Source organism: Asterias amurensis, chromosome 4 (assembly GCF_032118995.1).
Source record: "Asterias amurensis chromosome 4, ASM3211899v1".
Lineage (NCBI taxonomy): Eukaryota > Metazoa > Echinodermata > Asteroidea > Forcipulatida > Asteriidae > Asterias > Asterias amurensis.
Window position 1 is genome coordinate 6631418 of NC_092651.1, and position 10162 is coordinate 6641579.

At 38.4% G+C, this 10162-nt stretch overlaps 1 pseudogene; it reads right to left on the reverse strand.

Moving 5' to 3' along the window:
* Nucleotides 1–4636: 4636 nt before the first annotated feature.
* LOC139935887 (uncharacterized) lies at nucleotides 4637–8932 on the reverse strand (annotated as a pseudogene).
* Between the last annotated feature and the right edge of the window lie 1230 nt (nucleotides 8933–10162).

Sequence of the window (10162 nt, forward strand, 5' to 3'; positions counted from 1 at the left end):
AACATCTCTCATTTTTGTCTCACTAAGCTGCGACCGCTAAATTATAAATGATGATGAAACTTGTCAGATGACACGTCTTAGATGGTCATGGACCCTATAGTGCCGCAAGGTGCAAGTAAAGTCCTACCTCAAGCTGTAGATGTGACTAATGCTCACTGCGTACACTTGAACCTCTTTGGTGAATCAGAAGTGGACGATTGCCGGCAACAATAATGGATTATGATCGTTAACTAACGTTCAAATCGTAAAAGCAGTGCAACTCTTCGCCAACTCGACACCGATGTGAATGTATACAGTACATACAACGTAATGATCGGCATGCCGTGCGCAATGCAATGGTAGCAATTTCTCACAACTGGAAAACCCCCACACGTATAGCCTTGCTCAAGGCAGTCGCATTATTCGCCCCGAAAAGATCCCGCTGTAAACCCACCCGTATACCCTGTGCGTGGTGCGTGCGATCACACCGCATGACCCATCCGTATACAGGGACTTTGAGTGACAAGAGGGACCTTGTCAATATGTGTTTTATAAAACAGCTCGTTCTTAAATGTCAAATAAGAACAGAAATCTGGAAAAGAACGGAAGTTTTGTAGTTACAGTTCACGGTTCAAGTCAAGAGAGGGCGCTGTAACCGGGCACTATTTTCAAAGACTAGTGCCCGCTCGGGTACTAGTTCCCGCAAAACACGCACGCGCAATCACTACACATATTGACTGGCAACGAGGTAAGTAGTATACCACTATTCCCACGAGGGACTTTGATTGACCAGAAGAGTGACATATTTCCCGAGGCCCCTCTTCTGGTCACTCACAGGCCCGAGGGGGAATAGACGTACACTAGTTACCGAATTATGCCAGTCAGTACGTGTTTTATAGCACAGCTCGGTGTTAAATGTCAAATAAGAACAGAAAAAGGAATTTTGTAGTTGTTGTTCACGGTTCAAGTCAAGAGAGGGCGCTGTTACCGCGGGCACTATATATTCAAAGACTATTGCCCGCTCTGGTACTACATTTATTCCCGCAAAACACGCGCGCGCGATCACTAGCCTATATTAGTTCATCTCACGTTACTGTGTATCAGCCAACCAAAATACAGAACAAGCAAGAGGTGTGTTGTAATGGTAATTGTCAAAGACTAGTCTTCACAGTTGGTGTATCTCAACATATGAATAAAATAACAAACCTGTGAAAATTTGAGCTCAATCGGTCACCGAAGTTGCGAGAAAATAATGAAAGAAGTTGTGTGCTTTCAGATGCTTGATTTCGAGACCTCAAATTCTAAATCTGAGGTCTCGAAACGTCACTTCAGAGGGAACTGTTTCTCACAGTGTTTTTTTTTTTTTTTTTACTATCAACCCCCCCCCCCCCAGTACTCGCAAACAACAAAGGTTTTATGATAATAGTTGTTTTGAGTATTGCCAATAGTGTCCTCTGCCTTAAAAAGAACTTTTTAACTATAAAAATGGAGATTGGACTCTTAAAAGCTTCTAGCGGGTTCAATGCTCATGAAAGGAGATACTTCAAAAACCCATAAATGAAGAGCTCAGGGAAAACCATATGGTTGAAACAAAATAATCTTGTGCACGTGGTATATACCTTCCGACTTTAGTCTCCGTACCAACATTACCTCCACGTTATGTGTGCATTGAACATTTGTTGATATGCAAATAAATCAAAGTGTAAACCACTTGACTTATGATAATACAACTTAATCCAGTTTGGTTTGCTTTTTACGCTACGATGTTTTCGGGAAACCCTTTCTCAAAATGGCGTCCATGTATGACATTGAAATAAAATAGTTTTTCGTTGTGTGCATTGGGTTCTTTGAATCCCATTTGACAAAATGGAAAAAGTGGAAAGAAAGTTGATTAAAATCAGAGGATCCTATTGCTGTTGCTTTTAACTTGATTCAAAGAACTTAAGGAATCAACACGTCTCTCAATTATGATTTGATGATTAGTGAAATACAACACACATTGCCGACTTGGTTTTGGCACTGTCGGAAAGCCAAACTCAAGGGCTCTCTAGAAATGAATTCTGAAGGTTACGAGGGGCGAAATGAATTCTGAAGGTTACGAGGGGCCGGGGAAAGAGGAAACCTTGAAGACTTCACTGAGAGATCGAGCGCCCAGGGTGTTTGAGATAAAACGAAACAGTAGCAGCCGGAAAGAACCGTCACCCTCAGCTGACCAAACCATACTTCGAAGGTATAAAAGCTAGAGAGACAGTTGTTTTATCTACAGTTAGCCTTGGTTGTCTTGAATCCGACAATCAATTTGTGTGGCTATCCTAAAGCATCTGCAGCTCATTATTCTCGAGTATTTGGGCATACTCCTAACGCTCTTCAACAGCATGTTCAATAGATTTGTTTATGCACAGTGCTATAAGGGATTCGGATTGAAACAATATCCAAGCCCATTATACTTCGCTTGATTTTGGTTTGATCGAAACAAGTGTCTCGTGGCACTGGTGGACGGTGACGGGCTGAGTGTGTTTAACCAATTCTGTTTATGTGTAATGTTACTTTATTGGTCCTCCCCCTTTTTAATGGGCGGGGGGGTTCTGACCTATTGGGATTAAAGGTCACGTATAGTGAAGCAGTTGATCCTTTTGAGGAAGATTTGGAATTAAAACAATAATGTACGTTGGTAAAATTATCAAGTCCAGGCCTCGGCGCGGGTTTAAACCACTAGTTGAAAACCTCTTCACCACACATTGATCCCCTTATTATTTACTGTCATGTCTGTAGGTGGCGCCCAATTATTGCCTCTGTATCACACGTCATGTTTGAAGTAAAACTACACATTTTGCAAAATATCGATATTTCGAAAATACAGCATTGGTAAGGCTGCAGACAGTGTAATGTTCCTGCTATGTGTGATTCAACACACATGGACAAAATATTGAGGAAACTTGAACTCAATCCGTCGTCTGAGTCAGAAGAAACTAGTGAAAAAACGTGCACATTATTTCTCAGCATGTGAAACACAACCAAATGTTAACTTCAGTTGTTATAAAAACCGAAATGAAAATGGGGGTCTTCAATGCTATTTTCTCCGCTTCGGCAGAATTTCAGACATGAATATTTCCATGGGAGATTGGTACTGGTGTAAAGTTCAGAATAGGGTTAGCTTTTAGACAGATAGCTTTTAGCTCGATATATATCAATCCTGTATTTTACCTTCAATAGAGCAATTACTAATACGCTAAAAGGGCTAATAATATTATGGACACGTGTTTGGCCAAGTAAAAAGGATTTTTGTTCCAAGGCCACAGCCTTGATGAAGACATCTGGTCACTCATTGGTAAAATTTGCATTTTTTTATTTTTTTTTTATTAATTGAAACTAAGTAAATTAGTACTTCCGCTACAGCTCCAAGAAAGCTTGCATATTGTTAGTAGTTATGACATTAAAACTCCTTTCTATTTGCTATTCCCTAGATAATGTGTCAATAAAGCTAATTTTTTATTTTTTTTATTGCTTCAAAACCTCCAAAAATGGAGAAGATAAAAAGATTAATAAAAATGACATCAAAAATACAAAATAAGGGACATAAACACGCAAATAAAGAAACAGGATAACCCTGACACTCTCGGACGACCCCCAGACCATCCTGACAAAGTATGAAACAAAGGGATTGTCACGATCTGAGTAGCAGACCGAGAGTATCAAAGTCATCATATTCAAGAAACTGATTACGAAACAAAACTGTTTTTACACTATCAGAAATACCAAGAATGTTTTCCCCTTGCACAAGTTAATTTTTATAGCAATAACTTCAAAGACTTATGTCCTCCCAAGTATAATGCTTAGCAGTTACAAGCGCTTCTCTGAAACAATCGTGATATAATCTATGAAAGTGAAGCAAAATTGATTTGTTTGATTTGCATTTTTAAGTAAGTACTTAATCCGCTACAACCCCTAAAAAGGTTGCGGAGTGTTAGTAGTGTCTAATTGTTATTTCCTAAATAATGTGTAATTATAACTAATAATGTTTTAAAGACTTATCTCCTCCCAAGTCCAATTGCTTGTTGGAAATAATCGTTGATATGATCCATGGCTTTAAGTGAAACAAAAATTGATTTGTCAGTGAAGATGCTTTATAGATAGTTGTACAACATTGCCTTCATGATGAATGTTCTGTATGCGTAGTATGACAACAGGATAGTGTGTAGCACTGATGGTGATCGGGGAACTAGACAAAGAGAGCTAGACCAACATCGTTTACGTGGTACATCACCTTGGTGCCCTAACTAGTTATCTTCGTAAACCTTGTTTTACATGTTTTGGTTGGAGAACTTTGCAACCAAAGTGTTTGCTATTAATAAACAGTTAGCCGTATATAATATTATAGTTTTATTGCATATGTATTTATGTTTTCATTGTATCGTTTATATTTTGTCCTTCGGATGGGACGCCTATAAAGCCGTTGGTCCCATGTGTTGTGTAACGCATGTAAAGGAACCCAGTGCACTTATCGGAAAGAGAAGGGGTTCGCCCTGGTGTTCCTGCCTGTGGCTGCTGTATGCGCCGTAGCACCTTGTAAACCCTTATCAGGTGCTTCATAATTGGGTCTCAGAATTCATCACTGCAATAACCTATCTTTCTGAAAGTTTGTATCATACTCAGCGCCTTGAGTACCTTGTTTGGTAGATACGTGCGATATATAAGACTGCGATATTATAAATACTATTATTATTATTATTATTTTGTTAACTTGTATGCGTCAAGTCCATTTAGTGCAGTAATAATCTAAATCTAAATTAAACACGCAGTCCTCAGTAAATAAATCATTCATTTCTACTATTCATATTCGACGAGATGGTTTCTAAGCTCCTGCCGTGACTTCAGGGCTACTTTATAATCAGATGCCGTGCTAGATCTCCTCCTCCTCCTCCTCACCATGAAACTCCATCAGCATTTCACCTGATGAAGCAGTTGCCTTCCCCACGTTGCATTTGCAACTCAGCCGGCTCATCCGCACTTTCGTTGCTGAGCATCCCTTGCTGTAACGGGTACTCTTCGACTCTTACCTCGGAGTCAATGCCATGGACGCGCCATTGAATTTACCCTTGTTGTGAAACCTGCACAAATTAATCAATGATCCACAGCAGGGTAATGTGGCTATTTGAACACAAATTATCACCCGTTTGTCTCATTTGCATCGTCGCCAGACAGATTTGAGAGCCCAATGGGGTTGAGTGTAAACATATGCCCAATAAATTGTGACCTGGGCGTTGTTACTTTCCAACTTGAGTTATAGTGGATGACATAGGGACATTTTTAAAGATTGGTACTCGTATTTTTGGGAAACTACACCGGTGTAGGGGTGTTTTTATTTGGAAGGAGAATAGCTCGACGGGCCCTCAAGCAGAGGTTTTAAGTTCAAGAGTCAATGAAGTATTTTGAGTGTAGTTTTTAACATTACGCATTTTGCACTGAATGATGGGAGTTTATTTGCTTGGTTGCACGTGCTTATTGTTTGAATATCACGCGCATGCTCAGAATAGCTTCAACGGTGCACATTTACCAGGTATGTTTTCTGCCACCTTTCGCCTGAAAGTCTCTCACTAACGACTCACAACTCCCTGTTTATTCCATCATAGCATTAACAGGGTGTCTCATTTTTTATTTTATTTTATATTTTTTTTTTATTTTTTTATTTATTTTTTTTTTTTGGGGGGGGGGGGTTCTGAGATAACTTCAAATCTGCTTCACAATTGCTAAAAATAAAATTTGAATTTTCTAATTGAATTTCTTTTTGTGTGAATCATACATAGACCAGATTACATTTTTGTTCCAGGCCTAATTTGACCTTTGGGCTCTTTTGATGTGCCGTTATTGGTCATAATTTTCCCCGCATGTAGAAAATTTCAAACTATTAAAAAAAAAAAAATAATTACATGAATAAATGCTCACATTTTAACATAATACTCAATTACTGTAAAGTTGATGATGGTATTGAACAAATTTCAGAAATTGCAAAAAAACATCGTTGCTTAATCAAAAATCTCATGGCAGTCTTTACAAATACAAATTGACCAGTTTTGCACCTCTTTTTCAGAAATACCAATTCAACTTAATTAAGTTCACAGATATTAATTTTCTTGCACACGTTGCAATGTATGAACAATTTCAAAATATCAAAACTGCTAAAAATGAATTTAATAACTGAACTCAATTTGTACGTGAGAAACTAATGTTATTTTACTGTTGTTTTTGTTTAATGGTGCAATCACTTACTGTGTTACTATGCTTCGTTAATGTATGTTGTGAAATATCCTACTTGAGTATTAGTCAGTGCATACAATACGAAAACAGAAGTGTACCGAAAGATTCAAAACGAAGTTGATTACCGGTCAGTCCGGTGACACGGGAAAAAATAATCAAATTTACCATAGCTCTCTGCCGTTTCGAAGCTTGAAATCCTTGTTGCGCAGTTTGGTGATAGGATAGAACCATAACCAATGACCGTTGTACTTCTTTTTATACCAAATGGCAATATAACCGCCGATGATGACGTCTGCCTCCCACGGCACATCCATCTCCCGCTCGTTGACAGTAAATATAGCCTGACAGTCAAGTAGAGATAGGAAATGTTTCAAGTGATCTGCTCCTCAATACACACTTTTTACTTCATTGCAAACTTGGGCCCAACGCTTGGAAGCAAATGAGGACCCCTGTCTCTTCAGGGTCACGTGTATAGCTAAATTAGTCAAAGATAGGAGTCTATGACCCAATATCGTGAATATTGAACCATTTTTAAACAATCCTTTAAAATTATGGGCCTAAAATCTTTGTAAAACAAATACTGAGGGTGTAACACTTTTGAAAAACATCTCGGCGTGCACAACACCAGCCATAATGGAATTAACCAGACATAATGAATGAATGAATGAATGAGTAATAGAAAAGCTGGATTATTCCAACGTGACACTGAAATAATCATCGAGCTAAAAACTGGTTTGAGTGGTAACACTTTGCTCGACAGGGACAGTTGGGCCCAACTCATCGAGTCATCGTGAAAATGAATGACTGAAGAACAAGTATAATAAAACGTTGTGTCCGTACACTAAGTAAGGTCTTTTGGGGGTAACATAATTAAAGGCAGTGGACACTATTGGTAATTGTCAAAGAGTAGCTTTCCCAGTTGGTGTATCTCAACATATACATAAAATAACTAACCTGTGAAAATTTGAGCTCAATCGGTCATCGAACTTGCGAGATAATACTGAAAGAAAAAACACCCTTGTCGCACGAAGATGTGTGCGTTTAGATAATTGATTTCGAGACCTAAAGTTCTAAAGTTGAGGTCTCGAAATCAAATTCGTGGAAAATTACTTCTTTCTCGAAATCTATGGCACTTCAGAGGGAGCCATTTCTCAGAATGTTTTATACCATCAACCTCTCCTCATTACTCGTCACCAAGAAAGGTTTCACGCTAATAATTATTTTGAGTAATTACCAATAGTGTCCACTGCCTTTAAGGATATTCTCTAAGTGAAACTTTAGTTGATTAATAGGTCATTCCGTGTCAATTCATCTTCAACACGCTTTTGGACCCGATTGGACTTGTTGAGAAACCCCTAGAACCAATTTATTGTTTTGCTAGTAAAACACGTTGCTGGCAGTGTGAGCACTTTACGTAATCCACCATATATATAATGATTTAGGATTGAACAAAGAAAAATTGACTAGAGCGGGATTTGAACCAACGACCTCCGGTTTCACGTGGCGGCGCTCTACCAACTGAGCTATCTAGCCCTATGTTGGTGGTCTCCCAACATAGGCCCAGTCAGTTTCCCTTGTGGTTTATTATTTGATAAACCACCATATACATAAACTGACAAACCTGTTTGAGATCAATCGGCCATCTGGGTCACGAGAGAATAGTGAAAAACCAATAACAAATTTTGCATTGCATTGATGCCAAAACAAAAATGAATAAAACGCTCACTGAGCGATAAACTCCAAACGCGAAATTAGATTATTTATTTCTCATCAAATATGACATTTCAGACAGAAAAATTTCAAGAGATGTTTTCAACTATCATCATCATTATACCGTGTAAGTTTTATGTAAATCTGTAATCTTCACGGTTTTTGTTTCTTACCAATTCTGTAACATTCCTTTAAGGGCAAAGGTAATATATGCTTACGTATTTTGTTGTAGTATAATGTTGACTTTATTTATATATATAAAAAAAGGGCATTTCAAAAGTTTTAAAATGTTGTAAATTTGTCTTCTATAAGGTGCTTCATTTTTTGATATATGACTATACAATACCTTCACACTTGTATTATGTTGCACTTCGATCCCAACTTTGGACCTGAAAGTTTCTGTTTTCGTCTCGCTCTGAGTCTCAGTGTTTGAAGTGGTGAACGTACTGCTGACCTCCGCACTTACGCCAAACTCCCCTGGCAGACCCATGCTAAATGAATATTTCATCCCAATTTCAATGGTGTCTGTCACCGACCAGGTGTAGGTATCTGAAAATTCAGTCTGTTAGTATCAACAACAAAGTGGTTAATTTGTTGATTTCGTACACAACTCAGCAACAAACTGGACTGCACAGTCATAAACCTCATACAACATCACTTATCGTGTAATGTTTGCATAATATATAGCTTGCTTAATAGAACAATAATGTAAACAGCAATCCGATTGGTTCAGTAGACGTAAAATTTGTATAGTGGATAAAGACAAATTGTTTCTGTTTTTCCCTACACCGCACATGGTGATTATAAATAGGGCAATTCTGAAACAAAGCACTTTTATTAAATAAGTAACACGGCCATATAGAAATGTTGATACATGTAATTGCCATTGATGTTTTCATCATCCTCAAACCGTCACGGATGAATGCATACCGTTGCCTCCCCGTTTGAAAACTCCTGGATCCGCCCCTGATAAACAACCCAAAGTCATGTAGCCGGGCTTATACTAGCGTAGTTGTTCTCCATTATTTTGCTTTCGAATGTCAAAGGAAAATCAAAAAGCATTTGCTCCTTAACCTAAGATACCTACTTCTTTTTCGAAGGTGTGTGTTAAAGGAACACGTTGCCTTGGATCGGTCGAGTTGGTCTTTGAAAAGCGTTTGTAACCGTTTTTTATAAAATGCATATGGGTAGAAAGATGTTATAAAAGTAGAATACAATGATCCACACAAACATGCCTCGAAATTGCGTGGTTTTCCTTTTACCTTGTCGACTAACACGTCGGCCATTTATGGGGGTCAAAATTTTGACTCCCATAAATGGCCGACCATGTTAGTTCGCACAGTAGAAGGAAAACCACGCAATTTCGAGGCAAACTTGTGTGGATCATTGTATTCTACTTTTAAAACATCTTTCCAACCATTTGCATTTTATAAAAAACGGTTACAAACGCTTTTGTTTTGACCAACTCGTCCGATCCAAGGCAACGTGTTCCTTTAAGGGTGTCGTACTCAGTCCATTGTGGAACCATTCTTTGTAGACGAAGCCAGGTTTTTTCACGTCACTGGTTACCGCGTTGTATCTAACGTTCTCAACTCACACATCGATACAATACCTATAATGTAATAATGATTAGTTAAAAACCTGTAAAGCGCTGGTATCTAGAAAACTACTCATATCCCTGTGATATAAGACAAAGGGAAACGTTAATGGTGGGCTTGACTGAAGAGGTTGGTTTTGAGATTAGAAATGAAAACAGAAATATCGGGTTGTGATCTAAAGTATGAGAGACAAACTGTTCCATTAGCGGAGCTGCAACTGAGAAACGTCTAACACCGTAAAGGCATCAACCTGATGGAATGTGGAACAAGTCTGCATCACTTAAAGGCAGTGAACACTATTGGTAATTACTCAAAATAATTATAAGCACAAAAACCTTACTTGGTAATGAGTAATGGGGAGAGGTTGATGATAGTATAAAACATTATGAGAAATGGATCCCTCTGAGTAACCTGGTTGTCGAGAAAGAAGTAATTTTCCACGAATGTGATTTCGAGACCTCAGATTTAGAATTTGAAGTCTCGAAGTCAAGCATCAGAAAGCACACAACTTCGTTTGACGAGGTTTTTTTCCTTGCATTATTATCTCGCAACTCCGATGACCGATTGGTCTCAAATTTTCACAGTTTTGTTATTTCATACATATGTTGAGATACAGCAAG